At 35.1% G+C, this 23561-nt stretch overlaps 1 pseudogene; it reads left to right on the top strand.

Moving 5' to 3' along the window:
• The first annotated feature begins 218 nt into the window (after positions 1–218).
• Positions 219–1530, top strand: LOC132519520 (transcriptional enhancer factor TEF-1-like; annotated as a pseudogene).
• The last annotated feature ends 22031 nt before the right edge of the window (positions 1531–23561 follow it).

The following is a 23561-nucleotide window of genomic DNA, read 5'->3' as shown; positions in this document are numbered from 1 at the left end:
GCCGCCGCCGCTGCTTCATTGCACGTTCATGAGGAAAATTTTCGGGAGTCAGCAGAAACATTGTGCCCAAAAAAGACTGAGTCGCAGTTACCACCAAACCCTGGAGTAGACTCTCCCTGGAAAACTTCCCTTCGGTTTATTTTCTTGAAAAGACTCCAGGCTTCGGCTTGGAAAATCCAACCGCCAAAATTGAGCCCAGCAGCTGGAGCGGCAGTAAGATCCCTGCCGAAAATATGGAAAGGATGAGTGACTCAGCAGATAAGCCCATTGACAATGATGCAGAAGGGGTCTGGAGCCCCGACATTGAGCAGTGCTTTCAGGAAGCCTTGGCTATGTATCCACCGTGTGGGAGGAGGAAAATCATCTTATCAGATGAAGGCAAGATGTATGGTAGGAATGAATTTATAGCCAGATATGTCAGACCCATGATCGGGAAGCCGAGGACCAGAAAACAGGTGTCTAGTCATATACAGTTCTTAGCAAGAAAGAAAGTTCGAGATATTCAAGCCGCCATTAAGGTGTCACATTCTAGTCACATTCAGGTTCTTGCCAGAAGGCAAGATTTTCGTTCCAAGCTAAAGGATCAGACTGCAAAGGATAAGGCTCAGCAGCACATGGCCGCCATGTCCTCAGCCCAGATCGTATCAGCCACTGCCATTTACAGCAAGCTGGGGCTGCCAGGGATTCCACACCCCACCTTCCCAGGGGCGTTGGGGTTCTGGTCGGGAATGATACAAACAGGACAGCCTGGATCCTCGCAAGACGTCAAGCCCTTCGTGCAGCAGGCCTACCCCATCCAGCCAGCGGTCACAGCCCCCATCCCAGGGTTTGAGCCTGCGTCAGCCCCAGCTCCCTCGGTCCTGGCCTAGCAGGGCCGCTCCATTGGCACAACCAAACTCCGCCTGGTGGAGTTCTCAGCTTTCCTCAAACAGCAGCGAGACCCTGACTCGTACAACAAACACCTATTCGTGCACATTGGGCATGCCAACCATTCTTACAGTGACCCATTGCTCTAATCAGTGGACATTCGTCAGATTTATGACAAATTTCCTGAAAAGAAAGGTGTCTTAAAGGAACTGTTTGGAAAGGGCCTTCAAAATGCCTTCTTCCTCGTAAAATTCTGGGCTGATTTAAACTGCGGTATTCAAGATGATGCCGGGACTTTTTACGGCGTGACCAGTCAGTATGAGAGTTCTGAGAATGACAGTCACCTGTTCCACCAAAGTTTGCTTCTTTGGGAAGCAAGTAGTAGAAAAAGTAGAGAGGGAATATGCAAGGTTTGAGAATGGCCGATTTGTATACCAAATAAACCGGTCCCTGATGTGTGAATATATGATCAGTTTCATCCACAAGCTCAAACACTTACCAGAGAAATATATGATGAACAGTGTTTTGAAAAACTTCACAGTTTTATTGGTGGTAACAAACAGGGATACACAAGAAACTCTCCTGTGCATGGCCTGTGTATTTGAAGTTTCAAAGAGTGAACATGGAGCACAGCATCACATTTACAGGCTTGTAAATGACTAGCCATGGTTATTTATATATATAGATATCTGTATACACACATACACTCTCTCCATGATTGAACGACTGACTGTAAACCTCACCACGCAGGGATGCTGCCCTGGCCCTGCGGTCACCCCAACTTTTCTAAATCCTGTTTGAGCGAAGTCATTTTTTCATGTGTTCATACTCATTGTAGCTGTGAAGTTCTGGTACCATTGTAAAAAGAGAAATCAAGTTGTTTCTGTGTGTTATTCAGATCCACAGCCCACAGTTCCTCAGAAAGTTGAACCTTAAGAACCCAAGTCTGTGTTTGCAGAGACCTGTTTCTCGTTGTGGTAGAAAAAAAAATTGACAGAGCATTTACCTTTGGACATTTACTGCCTTTATACAAATGTATTAAGTGTTTTTTTCAACATAAAAATCTTGTTTTAAGATACAAGTAAAATTAATCTTTAAATATAAATGTAAATTAGTACACAAAACTAAGAATCTTTAGACTTATCTTTGTAACAAATTAGGGTGGAAGTTATGAAAGAACGTAATTCACTAAATTATTTTTTAAATGAAACTTTTCCTTCTTTTTGAAATCAACATTAAAATATAGCCTTAAAAAATGCTTGGTAGAAATATCCTAATGAGACAAATTTGTACATTTTTCCTCAAGGTTAAAACTAATCTCCTAATCCATTAAACTCTTGAAACAGCTATTACAGAGGAAGAAAACTTCACCCCTTATCCTTAACATATATAGTATATTTAAAAAATATAAAATTGTATTGTAAAAAAAAAAAAATCCTCAAGGACACTTAGCTTCAGGTACATTTCTTAGATGGGGCAAAAGGGAGTGGGAGCCCACCTAGGACATGCGCATGATTCATAGGAGGGAACATAAGATGCTGAAATTTAGTCTCCTTGTATGGACACTATCAAATTTCAATTTTTTTTTCTGTAAAGTTGCTAAGGGATCACTGAAAGATGCTCATTGTATGATATTTTTTCATGTGTGATTATATTGAGTCTTTTCAATTAGTTAATACTTTTGGTCCTTTCAACTGGTTAAGTTTTACTAAAAAAGAATTTCAAGTAGATCCTTTTTGCCCTACAAAAATATCCCAAAACAACAAATTACAGTGTTTGATTTGTCCCATCATCTTTATACAAAGATTGATTTTAATGTATAAACAGTGGGAAGCCACAAATGAGACTTTACTGACTCAATTTGATAAATGCCATAACCTACTTTCCACTGTGTCTGCACTAATGATAACTGTGGTGGATGGTGTTTGGTAAATATAGAATTAATACCCAGTGAGTTCAGTATATAAAGTTAAGTATCAATGTACAGTTAACAAGAATTAGATGTTAGAAAATAGGAAGGTTTTTATTATTAAAAGATGTTTACTAGCACACAATTTCCCTAATGGGCTTATGGAGATAACAGGAGAAGTGAAGTTTCAAAGCCCGTGCTCAACTTACAGTTTCCTGTAAAATAGGCATTAATGCATAAAGATAAAGAAAAGGTATCTTTATTTTGAAGAAGCAGTTGAAAGTCCTTTTGTCTTTTGGGATTTTAAATAAATTGTTTTGAATTTGAGAGACTTTAAAAGAGGGCATAGACTTGAATATGCTTTCTACAGGAAGTATGTGCTCTAAAATGTTGAGAAACATTAATGTAGACAGCAAGACTATACAGAAACAGAAACAGGACAGTTTTTCAGAAGACAAGGTTTGGGGGTGAATGTGAGTTTAAGGCTGTTTCCACTCATCACTTTAGTCACACAATCATTCAAGTGAGACAACCAGTTTGACTGGCTTTTTGACCTTATTAGCATGGTGCTTGACCAAACTGATTCAAGAGTTCAGTTGAAATGGCAGGATCACAAACAGTCTTAGGCTCTGCAAATCTATCTATAGTTTCAAGTCAGTTGGACGGTGTTCACTGTGTGCAGAGGGTGTGTATATTGCACTAATTATTTTAAACCTTTTCTCCTCTCCTAAACCCGCTAGTCCTGCTCTTCCCCATTCCCTCTCAAGAGGTTACCTCGCTTCCTACTTCAGAGAGAAAATATACGAAAATTGTATAAATACATGCCACTTGCACAAATCGTAACTGCCAGTTACGGTCTCTTTTGATGAATACCCCTGACTTTCAGAGACCTCAATATGCTTATACCCTGATAAATTTAGTTTTTATTGTTACTATTGTTATTGCTTTCATTTGAAACATGAAATGTGGATTTTACTCAGCAGAACATTCTTTTGAGGAAAAATATTCCAATATTTCCAAGATCATTCCACTAGAATAAAATTTTTCTTCTCTGAATCCAGTTCTCTTCTGAACTGTATGTCTTTATAATAGTTAAACATGGATCCAGTATTTTTTAAGTCTCCGACATAGTGATTGCATGACTGTAGAATGATATTACTAATTCTGTTTATTCTAATTTTTTGAACAAAAAAAGACAAAAAATTTAAAAAGAAAAATCATTTTGTAATTTCCTTATGCTAGATTCCTTAGTAGATAATTTAGCACCTATGTGAGGAATAAGGTTAAAAATGTAATAGGCACTCTCATGGATAAAACTTCTAAAATGCTAAATCCTAACCTTAAGGTTCTTGTTTCAATACAGAATAGGCTACAATCCCCAGTTGCTTTATGGAATAAATTGGTAGCTAATTCCACATTTGTGTGATTTCAGCATAATTTGGATTCATTCAGGGAAATACTTTTTCTCTATTCTTGATAGACAGTAATATGCAATGAAATCTATTTGAATATAACATATTAGTGTAATAGGATGGTTACAATCTATAATCTGAAAAATAAAATTGTAGCTGCAGTCATAGCATCTTTGTTCTGGGCAAAGCCCGCTAGTTCTCGAATAAAGGGAACAATGGTGTTCATCAGATTATCCTAACAACACAAAATGAAATGGCCTCTTCTATGAAATTCGCTCTATAGAATTCACTCAGCCAATCAAAGACATATTTGTTTTGCATTTGAAAATGTTCATACTTTAATAGGAATGTCTCGTGAATGGCATGAAAAGTAAATACTCATAAAAATGTTTACTGTCTTCATATTTGAATAAATCATACTATTCAATTAATGGAGGAAAAATAGGTCTGTCAACTTTGATTTAATCTCCTCCCTGTGTTTTTCAGAAGAAGAAAAGTCAATAAATTATAAACAGTAGAATTACTCACTAAATACTGAATTAAATAGAAAACTTCAACCATACGGGCTTCCCTGGTGGTGCAGTGCTTGAGAGTCTGCCTGCCGATGCAGGGGACACGGGTTCGTGCCCCGGTCTGGGAAGATCCCACATGCCGCGGAGCGGCTAGGCCCGTGAGCCATGGCCGCTGAGCCTGCGCATCCGGAGCCTGTGCTCCGCAACGGGAGAGGCCACAACAATGAGAGGCCCGCGTACCGCAAAAAAAAAAAAAAAAAAAAAAAAAAAAAAAAAACTTCAACCATAAACCAAAGCAAAATTTAAAAATATAAACAATATAGTAAATTTGAACTAAATAACAGCCAGTTTTATTCTATGCTTCACATCTTTAAAAAAGTTAATGAGGTTTATTTACTAATATGAGAAAGGAAAAAAAATTCCTTTTGCCTCTCTGTCCCTCAAACCCAGACAGTTCTCTTTATTCTTGGACACTGACAAAAGTATGGTGGTGTTACCAGTAGCTTTCTGCCAGGAATACACTAACAGGCCCAGAACTAATGCTTGGGGCCATGATATTTGGCTCTACCTCTGCTCATTACTCTCTGGGAATTAGTTTACTTTTCTCTCCCACTTTCTCATTTGCAAATGAAGAATAAAAATGTCCAACTATCTGATTTGAAAGTAAAGTAAAATACATATGAAAATTTTTTTTATAAAATGAAAACCATCAAAATCATGTAAGATAATCGTAACAATTTGCTCTTTAAACTGAAATACAAAACACATGCTCTTGAAACATGCCTTGAAATTGGGTAGAACATGCCTATTTCCACCTGCTTTATGTTACTGTTCAATATTGTTTCAGAACTATTCACCCAACAAATGCACAAGTAATGCCACTACATGTAGAACTGAAGCATTTTCCCCTTGTGCATTAATTAACATTAGTTTCCTCCATGCAAAGGGCGTTCCAAGTCAGTGTTCCCTAATATTATCATTAAGGACCATACTCATTTCTTTCACAATATGTGCACTTTCTTATAACTTTAGTAAAAGGAAAAGATTTCTGTCAAAGGAAGGCATCAGTTTATAATTAAATGTAAAATCCTAGGAGTCAGAGACACCCAAGTTAGAATAATGTCTCTACCTCTTACTAATTTTAAACAATGAAGTAGTTACTTAACTTCTGCAAGGCTCAGTTAAGCTATAAAATGTTGATAATAATACCTACGATGCAAGGTTGTGAAGATAAAGTACAAAAATGTATATAAAATTTTGATGCAAGGACCAATAAATGTTAAGCATATAAAACTGGCATCTATTAGTAATATGATCTGGTTTCATATTTCACAACTACTATCCTAAGCTGTGTAAACTTAGGTAATTTATCTACTCATTCATGTATAAAATGAAATATTGATTGGGTAAGTACATGTTAGCCATTTCTAGCTTCATGAATCCAAGAACCCCCATCTAACTCGGGATACCATTTTATAGTACCACCTTCTTCAATTAGAGGAGGGGTTCTGTCTCCATTTAATATATGAAGCAGACTCCCTGGCAGGGTTAATCACTTCCCTCAATTCATCTAGAACAGGGGTCTGAAAACTTTTTCTGTAAAGAGACATAATATTTTAGGCTTTGTGAGTCATAGGGTCTCTGTTTCAGCTACTCAGCTGTGCTGTTGGAATGCAAAACCAGCAACAGACATTATGTACACCAGTGTTTAACAATACTTTATGTATGGACACTAATTTAAATTTTGTGTAATTTTAATGTGACACTAAGTATTGTTTTTAAATTTTTCTTCAAACACTTAAAAATATAAAAATCCTTTTTAGATCATTGGCCATACAAAACAAGTGTCAGGCTGGCTTTGGTCCATGAATTAAATGGTTAGTTGAGACTAAACCCCAGGTTTTAAAAGACAAAATTCTCTGCCAATAAGAACATTCCAAATTAATTGACTTTATTAAAAAATTTCTTTATCATAGAATATTTATATCTGGGGTCCATATTTCTTGAATTATATTATCACTGCAGATAGCAGATAAAAGACTAAAAAGTAGTTGCAAAAATTATATTCTTCACTAAAGTTATAAAACAAACCAATAATTCTTTCTTTTGAGGGGCAACACTATTTTCAGAATGGCAAAGAAAAATAAGTGAAAAAATTGTATTGCCTTTCCATGTACATATATTTGGCTTAGTTTGATGCTGATTGTGGGGTCATATGCCAAAACTGCAGCAGGACCAAAATATTTGTAGACCTTGGGAAACTAGCACAAACCACTGTTTGTGTAAGATTCACGAAAAGAAAAACAAACTTCCTGATGACAGTGGTTAGCAAATTGTTTTCAGAAATGAAGGAAAAAGGGAGTAATGTAATTTTTTCAAATGGAAAGGCAAAATTCAGTCCTAATTAGTGACTGGGCTATAAGACACATGGTAATCTTTTGTGCCAGTGGCTTACTTACCTTGACATGTCTAATTTATTAAGGAAAGCTTTAGAAGGCATTTACAAATTAATGGATCACATTCTTTTGTCACTTTTTTGAGGTGGTTTTGTGTTTGTTGCCATTTTTTTCTTACGTTTGTAGGGAGTTAAAAAGAAGAACCCACGCTAGGAGGGACATCCTTTATCCTGCATTGAAACGGTATTGATATAATCCACAAAGCAAGACAGTAACCAGAAAAAGTTCGAATTTAGCCCCTTCCTTTGTATTCTTTTTACATTTAGACCAATTATATGTTCTCATACCTGTGATGGAATATCGAATCAAATTCAAGACATTGTATAGTAATGTTAGAAATATCTTCACACAAGTTTTGTCACACTGAAACCTATAGTTTGCTCCAGTCACTGGCTAAACTTCACCTTGATTGTACTAGACTGTGTGCCATTTTTAATTATTCCTCAGGGAAATATCCTTAGTTTGACAGTTGTTGTAAGGGAATATTGGCATAACTTTCTGACGTGTTAGTTGTTGGCTGCTTCTACCCGACATGGAAATTTGACATACAAAATAATTAAAATTCAGGCAAAATAATTGCTTAAAGGACTTCTTTAACTTAAAAGTGAATGATTTTTCTGATTCCTTTTGTGTATTCCATGCTTTTGTCCTTTGTATTTAACATTACTGGTATTACTACACCGTTATTACTACACCGTTCGTAAATGAACCATTTCAGAAAATTGGCCCCTTTCTTATTGCATTTGGAGGATATTTATGTAATTGGACACAATGATTCTTGTAACACAGACCCTGATTTTCATCTGATTCTTGCTCTTGAGAGACAGTAAAAGAGGAAAAGGGAACAAGCCTTAGTCCTCAATCCTAAAATCCTCACCCACTTTTTATTTGACAAAACTTAGAGCCTGTCTTGGAAGTGAAATGCTATATGGAGTAATGAAATGGTGAAGTGATGCCAGAGTGTCAGAGGGCCTTGCAGGAGCTTCTGAAAGGCTAATGTGTTCCGACACAGGGATTAAGAGGCCAGCATCTGGACCCAAGAAACCTAGATTCAAATCCTAGCACTACCAATCCATGCAATTTTATAAATGTTATTTAAGATCTCTAATTACTCACCTAAGAAACAACTGATCACCTAATCCATAGAAATTTTATGAGAATTATATATGTGATCATATATAATAGTATTTTGAAAGTTATAAGACAAAAAAACCCCTCGTCTTGCTGCTGCTTGGGATTTAACCAATAGAGACAGTTTAAAAATAGAAAATTAAATAAATGGCATTCAAAATATTAAACGGCCAAGTGTATATCTTATGAAATCGTAAATGCAACTGTTCCTTACATATAAAGCCTAAGCCTCCAATTCTCTCCCCAAATTGGTTTTGATCCCGGCCAGTGGTCTACAAATCTAACCTTATGGATGCTAAACTAAAGATCCTCTACAGTCTGGGCACAGAAAGAAAGATTAGCAGTGGGTGGAAGGGTAGAGACAGGCAGGAGATGACAAATACTTGAAGACTGATAAAAAAGAAAAAGCCAGTAATGAGAGCCAACTGTGTCTGTGTGGAGGAAAGAGCAAAGCAACAGGAAACTGACACCCTCCAGAAGATATGGCTCAATATCAGTCCCTGTGTTAGCTGAAATGTGCTTCCAACCTCGGGAAATAGAATGTCCTAGAGTAAAGATATACTGAGTTCCTTTTTTCTATGGTTTGAGGTAGGTAAACAATGGAAGAAAAAAAAGTATTCCTCAACTACAGGGAACAAATTTAATTAAGTAATTACTTTTCATCCATTCCCTTTGGAGAGATTCGCCTTCTTGGTTCTGTAAATCTTTATGGAAAACTACTATCCTAGAATTTCTTTTCCTTTGTGATTCTATACTACCTGGCATTGCTAAAATAGAAAATAAATTATAAGAGAAGAAGGGGATCCAATATACATAAATATCTAAGTACTTTCCTGGAGGGAAACAAATAGCATTCTCCACCAGATCACTGGAATCAAAGTTAGGAGACATGTATTGGTGGGGGGTTGGCTCTGAGCATAAAAGTGCAACAAGAATCCTGATGCCAAGTTACCTGAAGGCAGTGGGAGTCTAGGCTGCTGAACTAATCTCAAGACAAGGAGTATAGTTTCTTTGGAGGATAGCTACCATCTTCCTGGCATGAGGTTGATGCCAGAAGACCTAATGCATAGCTTGATTTCTAAGAATAAAGACTGGGAATAGGCTAACACAAAGAAACTTAATTGTGTTTGCCCTACAAAGAGTAAAGACCTCTTTGCTGTGGAGGTTGATGGCAGTTTGTGCTAGATCTCAGACCAGAAAGACATTATTACAAAGAGGACCAGCAACGGGTGTTGTTTGTGGAGGGCTAGAGTTCAACAGGGACACCACGTGACACCAAGGAGCAAAGGCAATAGAGGAAAGATCAGTGATTTTTACTCTTTAGGCAAATTGGGTCCAGTTTAAGTGTGGAAGTCATTCGGATCACCATCATGGATTCCATAACCCTCCAGTGTTTTGGAAAATCTGAAAAGTATACCAAGAATTAGATACTTGGATTCACCCTAATTTGATATGTGTAAGATTTATTATGTTTTATTTGAAAAATAAGAGATCTGTAGAACTTGTACTCTGAATTTGCATAGTAGGCCATTCTTTACATAGCTTGACATATGTTAAGGACTTAAAATCTACTAATCCATAAGTGTTATGTATAAAAATAATCATTTTGGGGGGAAAGATTTTTAGTTGTGGATCTCATGGAGAAAACAATAACGAGAGTATGAAAGTGGGCTCCAAGGATTACTTAAAACAACAGCAGTTAAAAACCTCATATTCTCAGTTTGGGACTAGGGTAATGTGAGGGAGACAGTTGCCTCAGGGTGGAAAATTCAAGGGGGCACAAAGTAAGTACATAATCAATGTAAATAATATTTAATGCAGTATTTAAAAAAATAAAAGTAATTCAAAACCCATAATAAAAAAATAGCAAAAATTTAAATAAAGACAGAATTTGACCCTGCACTTGCATAACTGTGCCTCACTCATCTCATCTAATCCCAGTGCTTGTTCCAATAAAACTTTATTTACAAAAAGAGATGACCAGCCCACGAGCCACAGATTGCTGGTGATTTTTTAAAAGATATTGTATGAAAATATTACATATTTTGATTACTGAGTTTTCCTGTCCTCTTAAATATTGTGTCCCAAGGCAAAAACCTCTTTGAACTTAACTTCATTCCTGCTTGGAAAATATCAGATTTTTAAAATAAATATGAATAATTAAAGAAACATAAAACAAGAGCGAACCAAAGAAACCAAAGACATAAAATCATAAACTAGAAGAATGAAAAAAAAAAGATAAAATGTGATAAGAATTCAAAGGCAAACTAAGTGAAAAAAAAAAAAAAAGAAGATCATGCAAAATAAAATTTCCCAAGGAAGGCCATGACTATTTTAAAGGGAAAAAGTAGATAATTATATCCTCAATCAAAATAAATATAATTGGGCATTCTCTCTGCATCTGTGTCAGAGCAGGCACCTCTGAGTTAAGAAGCTTTTCCATCATGGAGTCATCAGTATCAGAAATACTTGGGGGCTGGGGAGTGAGGGGTAAAAGAGAAGGAAGTCACCTCCTTCTTCATCTTTTCCTGAGGTTTTTCATGCAAAGTGTATATTTCTTCTTCAAAAATAGTAGCTTGACAATTGAAGAGATGAGTCTCCCATTCCTACCTCTCTCAAATGTTCAAAAATTAAAATTCAAAATTGTGTAAAACTCAGCTAATGCTGACACTTTCCCCTAGCCCTGCTAAAAAGAAAATAAAAACAGATTGAGATGATTGAAGTGGAATTGTTTAAGACTTTACTCCTAAGTCTTGTCTTTGGTGTTACCTTGAAACCGCTAATACCAAGCACTTTGTAACAAGATCACCATCATTTAAATCCCTGCTTTACGACTTCTAGTATGTGATCTTGAAGAGGTTATTTATTTATTTATTATTACTTTTTTTTTATTAGTGGTCATCTATTGTTTTTATTTTATATTGGACTATAGTTGATTTACAATGTTGTATTAGTTTCAGTTGTAGAGCAAAGTGATTCAGTTATACATATACATATATCTGTTCTTTTTCAAATTCTTTTCCCATTTCAGTTGTTACATAATACTGAGCCGAGTTTCCTGTGCCATAGAGTAGGTCCTTGTTGGTTATCCATTTTAAATAGTAGTGTGTATATGTTCATCTTTAAACTCCCTTTTTTTCAGTTTACTCATCTCTAAAATGGGGATAATAATAGTACTTATATAAAGTTATAATTAATATTAAATGAATTAAAGCATGTAGAGCTTTTTCCTGTCACATAAGTAATTTCATAAATCACATTATGCTTATAATAAATCATTATGTTATTATCAACAAGACTCTTAAAATAGGAAATAAAATAATCATAACTGCAAAAATATATATACTTTTTATAGTATAAGAATATTTTTGCAAATCACCAAGCAGTGGGCTAGGAATGGCTAAGTAGTAAAACCTTGAACAACTGTAGCCAGAGATGCTTAATAAAGATACATTTCTTTCTTATAGGAAGTCCACGTTGTAGCTTGTAAACAATTTGGATTTATTCTTTTTGCCCAAAGGAATGAAGCATAAAACACAAAGCCATTAAAGCAGTGTTGGCAGAAGACAGAACACAGAAGTATTAGAATTGATAGAGAAAAAGAGGAAAAAAAAATGTATTGAAGGCAGGCATTATACATGGCAGTTTTTTTCTCCTTCAACCCCGAGTAAGAAAATATTCTACATTGTAACTAAACACACAGATGCACAAAAATCAACAGGTTTTCTTAAATAACACCTTTATTGCTTGTTTTCCCTGCTCTTCTCCTCTATACTTCTCTTTGTCTTCTATTCATCTTCTTTGCTACTCTAAAAGAAATTGTTTATCTAAACTGAACTAAAAACAAATGCATGAAACCATTCTATGCAGTTGCAGTAGTACCAACAGCACTATTTAAAGAAAGCAAACATGGCAGAAGATGTTATAATGGCATTTATGAAAGAAGAAAAGAAGGAAGGAAGGAAGGGAGGGAGGGCGGAAAGAAAGAAAAAGAAAGAAAGAAAGAAAGGAAAGAAAGAAAGAAAGAAAGAAAGAAAGAAGAAGAAAGAAAGAAAGAAAGAGAAAAAGAAAGAAGAAAAGAAAGGAAAGAAGGAAGGAAGGGGGTGAGGAAGGAAGGGATGGAGGGAGGGAGGAAGGAAGGGATGGAGGGAGGGAGGGAGGGAGGAAGGAAGGAAGGAAGGGAGGGAGGGGGAAGAGGGGGGAGAGGAGAGGAGGAAAGAAATCACCAGAATTTGAACAATGTAAAAAGAAAAATACAAATTGGAGTAAAGCAATGGTATTTCCTAGATTCTAACATGTTGTGATATATGATGTCTTTGCCAATTCCATAGGTAGGTGAAATTTAAAACTAATATCCAAATAGATACCTACATGAGTTATATTGTGTTTTATGTAATTATATTTAACTTCTACTTAGAGATTTTCATTACATATTAAATATTGAATAATTCATGTCATAAAGCCATGTGTGAAAGTCGAATGTCATTATCAGTGACACCTTGACAAATCATTAAACACAAATTACAAGGGGATGTCAGAAGACTATATCAGGCAAGACTCTGATGCCGAGTTGAAAGACAAGTAGGATTCTTTTATACTGCTGGTTCTCAAACTTTAATAAGCACCAAAATCACCTGCAGGGTTTGTTAAAATAGATCACTAGGCTCTACCCCTAGAGTTTCTGGTTTAGTAGGTCTGGAATGGGGTTTAATTGCTTTGCATTTCTAACAAGTTCTCCATTATTCTGATGCTGCTCTTTCCAGGACCAAGCTGAGAACCACCGTCTTAAACAATGATTTATTCACAACAGGCAACCCGTGAAATTTCAATGTGCATGCTCACATTCTCTTTTCACATTGTTGCTATGAGTTAGGGACTATTTTTACTTATAAATGAGAACAGAGAGACACAGTGCTATGACTTAAACAAAACAGTACAGCTAATAAATGTAAAACCTTAACTGAAACCCTGATTTCCTGAAACCAAACTGTATAATCTTTCTACTATTTTAAACTGCATAGAAGGGGGAGTGATTCCCAGCTTAGGGCACTGAAGAGGGAAGAGAGAAAATCTCATATGGTGAATTATCTAGGAAATCAAAAAGAAACTAATTATAGGCTTGATAAGCAGCATCAGGAAAACAATTGAAATTGAATGGAATTGAATTTGTAATTATCAGTTTTGCACTGTTTATCAACTTCTTTGAGCAATAAATTAAATGTCACCATGGGCTGCTGCTCCTTCCAACAGATCTATGCCCTTTTGGATTAGAATCAGAATCTCAAATTACTAGCAGAACCTTTATACGTATCTATTGTATCTATCACTGATGGGTACATAAAAATTAACTTTATATGGTCTTTTTGTATTTAAATCAGAAAATAATACTATTGTAGTATAAAAACATTATTTTAAACACTGACATTTTGAAAAAAATCATGACAGAGATTTAAAAAGAAATGGGGCACTTTACATGCCTTAAGTTTTAACATCTATTTCTCAATATGTATCAAAATTAATAAAAATTAAATTTTGTTGGCACGCACAGTTATAAAATTATAAAAATAATTCTGGTTTTGGCTTTTAGTCACATTAATTCAGATTCTTCATCAGCTGGCAGTGCAATTTAGAAAGGCTGGATTATACATAGTTCTGATTATGTTACTACAAAGGTTGCACTCTTAATCAATGTAAATGAAGTTACGGCCAGAGGTATTTTCTAAATTGTTCTGCCATTTAGTGAGTAGACATAGCCAATCTCCTGTGAAAATCTGCAAAACCAAAACAGTGGGCATCTGTTCTTCCGGAATAGACTGAAATGCCACTATCACAGCATTAGGAACACACAATTCAGTATTAGGCAAATGGATTTTGGACACTCTCCAAGGGATTTTATTACTATAAACACCAGAAGTTCCATTCATTGCACTGTTTCACCCATCAGGACTTTGAGAATAGTATTGTATTCAAACTTTCTTGTTCCTTTAAGTGAATAATTTTATAGCAACTACAGAAATATTTTTCATTTCCTTTATAGGGGGTAAAGGGGAAGGGAGTTGCCTCTGCTGGTTATAGCTATAAACATCTATCACTAGGGACAGATTGTCAATGTTTCTGACTCTTTGCATGGTGTATTTTTGTAGATATAATTATATCACAAATTTAATTAAAATTTTAAAATGTATATCAAATTCTAGACAGACTTCTGAAGTCACCAACTTTCTACTTATTGAAACAAATAAGTGTGACTGTGTGAGAAGTTGTGAAATTAAAATTTAAAAGTGTGTAAATAAAATAGTTTCATGAATCAGCGCTAGGCTGCCCAATTTGGTAGTCACTAGCCAAAAGTGGCTATCAAAACCTTGAAATGTGAGTATTCCTTATTGATATTTTGTGGATGTAAAGATACACACCAGATTTCTAAGACCTCATGTGAGAAAAACAATTGTAGGTATTTCATTAATATCACTTTATATAGATTTCACATTTAACTCATATTTTGGATATATTAGGTAAATTAAATTATATCATTCAATCAGTATTCAATATTATTCATATTCAATATATCAAAAAGATATTGTATGTATTATTTCATCTGTTTCCTTTGGATTTTATTTGGATTACCATTTGACTTGTATTTTTAACCAAGCAACTAGCTATACATTTAGAAAAAGGTAAATAATCCCACTAAAAATATAGCAGTGCTATTCCCAAATACACAAGAAGGTCCTGAAATACTTACAGAAATTATATTTTAAGGTAGTATTTCCTAAAGTGTTTGTTAATAATCAGGGCATCAGGAGATTTTGCTTAAAATGTAAGTTTTAGGAAATGAGTTTGGGAGATGTTAGATTAAACAACTTTTAAAAGGTTGCTAAACAACATAGCTTATAAGGATTTTATCAAGCTAGTGTGTTCTGTGAATATTTAGAGAAGGCTCCTTAATGTATTCCTTTTTTCCTTGACACAAGTCAGAAGAGTCCTACTTAAGATTTTCTGCAATAAGCATGATTCCCTACAACAAACTAGATATCTGAGTTATTTCAGAATGGGTATCTCATATATATATATATATATATATATATATATATAGGAATTCACATTCAGAAGGTCTAGAACTACTTCTGTAATGACTTGGATGAATACTAATCAATGACTTCATTGAATTCCTATGCTTTTCTTTTCTGCTCAGATTATCCTCCAAATGCCAAAACAGCTTTGTAAGAAATAAGAATATTAGGGGCTTCCCTGGTGGCTCAGTGGTTGAGACTCTGCCTGCCGATGCAGGGGACATGGGTTCGTGCCCCGGTACGGGAAGATCCCACATGCCGTGGGGCGGCTGGGCCCGTGAGCCATGGCTGCTGAGCCTGCGCGTACTGAAAAAATAAATAAGAACATTAGAGAATGACTTCAAGTTCATTGAGTGTCTTTGGATCCCAGATGTTTATATCTAACCAGAAACACTTTTTAATTTCTAAAAGAGATTAAATATCATCTCTGAGAATTTTAAAGATCATTTTTATATGTTCTCAAATTATAAAATACACAAGGAAATTAACTTTCTCTAAATAATGATATTTCCACTTAGGTCACGTATTTCTACAAACTATCAATGAGAAATTACCTTCTGAAGGACTTTATAATTAAAGTACACACTTAGAAGACAGTTTGAAAATATATTTCTGTTGTGCTAATATAGTACTAGTAAAATTGCACTTAATGAACAATGTAAGTAAAATTATAAGTAATAAAAATATAAGTAAAAAATATTTTATGACTTGAAGATAATCATGTTTAACATACATACAGCTAGGATTGTTTACATATAACAACTCAAAGAGAAGTGTCATGGATATCAGCATAAATTCACAATCTATAGAGCTCGGAGAAATAATATAACAATTCCTACCTTACTATGAATTATTTTAATTCTAAACAGCCATTCAACTGATTAATTCATAAAGTCTCAGAGGCCTACTCCTGTCTGGGTGTTTGTAAAAACATAATAATCCCAAAATAATCTATAAAGGGAGTGACACTGAGAATAAATTGCTGATATTGTTACTGTGTCACTAGCCACTTAGGAGATACTAAAATCCTGGTAATTTCTTTATATTTGCCAGATTTTATAAATCTTTCTGTGGAAATATTTTGGAATCATTATATCTTGAAAGGATAAGTAGAAAGGCAATATAAATTCTAAGGCCAGATTGATGAGATTTGAATCCCAGGTATACAATTTACTAGCTCTGTAATTTTAAGAAATTGTCTCAATATTTCTGTGCCTCAGTTTCTTAATCTATAAAACAAGAATTATAATAGTGCATTCTTGGGAAATTATTGGAGAATTAAATAACAAGAAAAGAATAGAAAGCACTTAAAATGTTGCCTTTTTTTTAAATTAGGAACTATTATTTTACAATTATTAAAAGCAATCTGATTAATGATCAACATCTTCATAAAATTGTTTCATATACTTTATAGTGTGCAGAGCCTCACTTTCAGATCTATATGTATAGTTTTATTGTTAAATGATATATAACAAAAACTATGTTAAATATTCATTATTTTCCCAAGCCAAATGTTGCAATACATAGCAAAAAGACAAAGTTAAAAATGTAAGACATCACTTTCTTTGGCAATGGTGCTGTGAAAGAATACCAGCGACAAAGGAGTCTTTCTCCTACTTGAGGAGTGGTTCTGTTTCCCCTCCTTTTGAAATTGGACTAGTCTGGGACTACTTTGACTAATATGGCAGAAGTAGCATCACGCTAGTCTCAGAATTAGTCTCTAAGAACCACCACATATATTGTAAATAGTCAGCCATTCTGCAGAGGAGATCATGAGAGAGACCCTAAGATGTATGGAGAAACGAAGAACCCTACTTATGCTCAGCCTTCTAGCCTTGCCACCAAGGCATCAGGCATGTGAGTGAAGCTCAGCTGGGTCTTTCAGACCAGTCCAGATGCCAGCTGAATACCACTGACTCTAGACAATGCAACATTGAAAAGAAGAATCACCTGGCTGAAATCTGCCCAAATTCCTGACCCTCCAAAACGTGAAGTATACAATGGTGGCTCTTTTAAAGCACTAAGCTTTGGTGTAGTTGGTTAAACAATAACAAATAATCAAAATAAGTTTTGTGTTGTCTTGTTTTAGTAGCCTAATTGGTCCAGGTAGTAGGATCCAGATATATATTAGAGAAACTAAAGTACAAATTAAGGCAAGAATTTATAATCTACGAAAAGATGGTCCCAGTTGGACTGCATGCTGTGAAAGATAGTAAAATACATAATAATAATAAGTTCAGTTTAAGATTGAGACAATCTTAAAATTCTAGTACCTTAAAAAAATCAGAGTATATAAAAATGAGAAAATTTTCTTTTTAATTTACCTATAAATAAGTATCATTTTAATACTGTATATTATCTCATAAGCAATGTAAGATGTTCAGGTAGTCTTTATAAAATTTAAATCAATTAAGACCTGTAATGAAAATATGAACAAATAACCTTACAATCTAAATATAATATAAATGTTTGTCCTGCATGCTCATAATAGTGATAATATATTTCTTAAAAATTCTTTTTTTTTGTCCATGGAATAATCATAAAAATAGATAATATCTTGGAACAGATATAAATACATATTTTTCAAATGTATCAAATATTTTATAATTATCAAAGTCACATTATTATGAACTTTAAAAACTTTTTAAACTTTAAAAAAAACTTTTTAAAGTGTTGTACGGAGGAAATGATCAATACATTTCTAAAGGTCTAGAGTTAATTCAATTTTTTTGGTGATTAGTAGCATAAAATATTCAGCAGGAATTTTGCCATTAAAAATCTACACCTGGGCTTCCCTGGTGGCGCAGTGGTTGAGAGTCCGCCTGCCGATGCAGGAGACACGGGTTCGTGCCCCGGTCCGGGAAGATCCCACATGCCGCGGAGCGGCTGGAACTGTGAGTCATGGCCGCTGGGCCTGCGTGTCCGGAGCGTGTCCCGTGCTCCGCAACGGGAGAGGCCACAGCAGTGAGAGGCCCGCGTACCGAAAAAAAAAAAAAAAAAAAAATCTACACCTGCTTATTTCATATCTTTTTTTACATCTTTATTAGAGTATAATTGCTTTAAAATGTTGTGTTAGTTGTTGCTGTATAACAAAGTGAATCAGTTATATGCATACATATATCCCCATATCTCCTCCCCCTTGCATCTCCCTCCCACCCCCCTTTCCCACCCCTCTATGTGGTAACAGAGCACTGAGTCGATCTCCCTGTGCTATGCAGCTGCTTCCCACTAGCTATCTATTTTACATTTGGTAGTGTATATATGTCCATGCCACTCTCTTACTTCATCCCACCTTACCCTTCCCCCTCCCTGTTTCCTCAAGTCCATTCTCTACATCTGTGTCTTTATTCCTGTCCTGCCCCTAGTTTCTTCATAACCATTTTTTTTTTTTTTAGATTCTATATATGTATGTCTTAGCATACGGTATTTGTTTTTCTCATTCTGACTTACTTCACTCTGTATGACAGACTCTAGGTCCATCCATCTCACTACAAATCACTCAATTTCGTTTCTTTTTATGGCTGAGTAGTATTCCATTGTATATATGTGCCACATTTTCTTTATCCATTCATCTGTCGATGGACAATTAGGTTGCTTCATGTCCTGGCTGTTGTAAAATAGATCTGCAGTGAACATTGTGGTACATGACTCTTTTTGAATTATGGTTTTCTCAGAGTATATGCCCAGTAGTGGGATTGCTGGGTCATATGGTAGCTCTATTTTTAGGTTTTTAAGGAACCTCCATACTTTTCTCCATAGTGGCTGTATCAATTTACATTCGCACCAACAGGGCAAGAGGGTTCCCATTTCTCCACACTCTCTCCAGTATTTATTGTTTGTAGATTTTTTGATGATGGCCATTCTGAACAGTGTGAGGTGATATCTCATTGTGGTTTTGATTTGCATTTCTCTAATGATTAGTGATGTTGAGCATTCTTTTATGTGTTTGTTGGCAATCTGTATATCTTCGTTGGAGAAATGACAGTTTAGGTCTTCTGCCCATTTTTGGATTGGGTTGTTTGCTTGTTTTGATATTGAGCTGCATGAGCTGCTTGTATATTTTGGAGATTAATCCTTTGTCAGTTGCTTCATTCGCAAATATTTTCTCCCATTCTGAGGGTTGTCTTTTCATCTTGTTTATGGTTTCCTTTGCTGTGCAAAAGCTTTAAAGTTTCATTAGATCCCATTTGTTTATTTTGGTTTTTATTTCTATTTCTATAGGAGGTGGGTCAAAAAGGATCTTGCTATGATTTATGTCATAGAGTACTCTGCCTATGTTTTGCTCTAAGAGTTTTATAGTGTCTGGCCTTACATTTAGGTCTTTAATCCATTTTGAGTTTATTTTTTTGTATGGTGTTAGGGAGTGTTCTAATTTCATTCTTTTACATGTAGCTGTCCAGTTTTCCCAGCACCACTTATTGAAGAGACTGTCTTTTCTCCATTGTATATTCTTGCCTCCTTTGTCAAAGATAAGGTGACCATATGGGCATGGGTTTATCTCTGGGCTTTCGATCCTGTTGCATTGATCTATATTTCTGTTTTTGTGCCAGTACCATACTGTCTTCATTACCGTAGCTTTGTAGTATAGTCAGAAGTCAGGGAGCCTGATTCCTCCAGCTCTGTTTTTCTTTCTCATGCATGCTTTGGCTATTTGGGGTCTTCTGTGTTTCCATACAAATTGTGAAATTATTTATTCTAGTTCTGTGAAAAATGCCCTTGGTAGTTTGATAGGAATTGCATTGAATCTGTAGACTGCTTTGGGTAGTATAGTCATTTCCACAGTATTGATTCTTCCAATCCAAGAACATGGACTATGTCTCCATCTGTTTGTATCACCTTTGATTTCTTTCATCAGTGTCTTATAGGTTTCTGCATACAGGTCGTCTGTCTCCTTAGGTAGGTTTATTCCTAGGTGTTTTATTCTTTCTGTTGCAATGGTAAATGGGAGTGTTTCCTTAATTTCTCTTTCAGATTTTTTATCACTAGTGTATAGGAACATGAGAGATTTCTGTGCATTAATTTTGTATCCTGCTACTTTACTAAATTCATTTAATAGCTCTAGTAGTTTTCTGGTAGCACCTTTAGGATTCTCTATGCATACTATCAGGTCATCTGCAAAGAGTGACAATTTTACGCCTTCTTTTCCAATTTGGATTCCTTTTATTTCTTTTTCTTCTCTCATCACTGTCGCTAAAAGTTCAAAACTATGTTGAATAAGAGTGGTGAGAGTTGGCACCCTTGTCCTGTTCCTGATCTTAGGGGAAATGGTTTCAGTTTTTCACCATTGAGAATGATGTTTGCTGTGGGTTTGTCATATATGGCCTTTATTATGTTAGGTAGGTTCTTTTTATGCCCACATTCTGGAGAGTTTTTATCATAAATGGGTATTGAATTTTGTCAGAGGCTTTTTCTGCATCTGTTGAGATGATCATATAGTTTTTATCCTTCAATTTATTAATATGGTGTATCACATTGATTGATTTGTGTATATTGAAGAATCCTTTCATTCTTGGGATAAACCTCACTTGATCATGGTGTATGATCCTTTTAATGTGCTGGTGGATTCTGTTTGCTAGTATTTTGTTAAGGAGTTTTGCATCTATGTTCATCAGTGATATTGGCCTATAGTTTTCTTTTTTTGTGACATCTTTGTTTGGTTTTGGTATCAGGGTGATGGTGGCCTCCTAGAATGAGTATGGGAATGTTCCTCCCTCTGCTATATTTTGGAAGAGTTTGAGAAGCATAGGTGTTAGCTCTCCTCTAAATGTTTTTTAGAATTCACCTGTGAAGCCATCTGGTCCTGGGCTTTTGTTTGTTAGAAGATTTTTAATCTTAGTTTCAATTTGAGTGCTTGTGATTGGTCTGTTTATATTTTCTATTTCTTCCTGGTTCAGTCTCGGAAGGTTGTGCTTTACTAAGAATTTGTCCATTTCTTTAAGGTTGTCCATTTTATTGGCATATAGTTGCTTGTAGCAGTCTCTCATGATCCTTTGTATTTCTGCAGTGTCAGTTGTTACTTCTCCTTTTTCATTTCTAATTCTGTTGATTTGAGTCTTCCTTTTTTTTCTTGATGAGTCTGGCTAATGGTTTATCAATTTTGTTTATCTTCTTAAAGAACCAGCTTTTAGTTCTGTTGTTCTTTGCTATCATTTTCTTCATTTCTTTTTCATTTATTTCTGATCTGATCTTTATGATTTCTTTCCTTCTGCTAGCTTTGGGGGGTTTTTTGTTCTTCTTTCTCTAATTGCTTTAGGTGTAAGTTTAGGTTGTTTATTTGAGATGTTTCTTAAGGTAGGATTGTATTGCTATGAACTTCCCTCGTAGAACTGCTTTGGCTGTATCCCATAAGTTTTGAGTCATCATGTTTTCATTGTCATTTGTTTCTAGGTATTTTTTGATTTCTTCTTTGATTTCTTCAGCAATCTCTTGGTTATTTAGTAATGTATTGTTTAACCTCCATGCCTTTGTGTTTTTTACAGATTTTTTCCTGTAATTGATATCTAGTCTCATAGCATTGTGGTCAGAAAAGATACTTGATACGATTTCAATTTTCTTAAATTTACCAAGGCTTGACTTGTGACCCAAGATATGATCTATCCTGGAGAATATTCCTTGTGCACTTGAGAAGAAAGAGTATTCAGTTGTTTTTGGATGAAATGTCTTATAAATATCAGTTAAGTCCATTTTGTTTAATGTATTGTTTAAACCTTGTGTTTGCTTATTTATTTTCATTTTGGTTGATCTGTCCATTGATGAAAGTTGGGTGTTAAAGTCCCCTACTATAATTACATTACTGTCAATTTCCCCTTTCATGGCTGTTAGCATTTGCCTTATGTATTGAGGTGCTCCTATGTTGGGTGCATAAATATTTACAATTGTTATATCTTCTTGTATTGATCACTTGATCATGTAGCGTCCTTCTTTGTCTCTTGTAATAGTCTTTATTTTAAAGTCTATTTTGTCTGATATGAGTATTGCTATTCCAGATTTCTTTTGATTTCCATTTGCATGGAATATCTTTTTCCATCCCCTCACTTTCAGTCTGTATGTGTCCCTAGGTCTCGACTGAGTCTTTTGTAGACAGCATATATATGAATCTTGTTTTTCTGTCCATTCAGCCAGTCTGTGTCTTTTGGTTGGAGCATTTAATCCCTTTACATTCAAGGTGATTATCAATATGTATGTTCCTATTACCATTTTTTCAATTGTTTTGGGTTTGTTACTATAGGTCTTTTCCTTCTGTTGTGTTTCCTGCTTAGAGAAGTTCCTTTGGCATTTGTTGTAAAGCTGGTTGGGTGGTGCTGAATTCTGTTAGCTTTTCTTTTCTGTAAAGGTTTTAATTTCTCCATCAAATCTGAATGAGATCCTTGCTGGGTAGAGTAATCTTGGTTGTAGGTTTTTCCCTTTCATCACTTTAAATATGTCCTGACACTCCCCTCTGGCTTGTAGAATTTCTGCTGAAAGATCAGCTGATTCCTTTGTATGTTATTTGTTGCTTTTCCCTTGCTGCTTTTAATATTTTTTCTTTGTATTTAATTTTTGATAGTTTGATTAATATGTGTCTTGACATGTTTCTCCTTGGGTTTATCCTGTATGGGACTCTCTGTGCTTCCTGGACTTGTTTGATTATTTTCTTTTGTATGTTAGCAAAATTTTCAAGTATAATGTCTTTAAATCTCTTCTCTTTTTCACACCCTTGTTTTTCTCTTATACTTTTGGGATCCCTATAGTTCGAATGTTGGTGCATTTAATGTTGTCCCAGAGGTCTCTGAGGCTGTCCTAAATTCTTTTCATTCGTTTTTTTTTTATCCTGCTCTGTGGCAGTTAGTTCCACTATTCTATCTTCCAGGTCACTTATCTGTTCTTGTGCCTCAGTTATTCTGATATTGATTCCTTCTAGAGTATTTTTAATTTCATTCATTTTGTTGTTCATCATTGTTTGTTTGCTCTTTAGTTTTTTTGGGTCCTTGTTAAACATTTTTTGTATTTTCTCCATTCTACTTCCGAGTTTTTGGATAATCTTTACTATCATTACTCTGAATTCTTTTTCAGGTAGACTGCCTATTTCCTCTTCATTTGTTTGGTCTGGTGGATTTTTACCTTGCTCCTTCATTTGCTGCATATTTCTCTGTCTTCTCGTTTTGTTTAACTTACTGTGTTTGGGGTCTCCTTTTTGCAGGCTGCAGCTTCCTAGTTCCTCTTAC

This window comes from Lagenorhynchus albirostris, chromosome 4, assembly GCF_949774975.1.
Source record: "Lagenorhynchus albirostris chromosome 4, mLagAlb1.1, whole genome shotgun sequence".
NCBI lineage: Eukaryota > Metazoa > Chordata > Mammalia > Artiodactyla > Delphinidae > Lagenorhynchus > Lagenorhynchus albirostris.
Note: the sequence above shows the minus strand (reverse complement) of the source record. Positions and strands in the feature narration are given on the sequence as shown.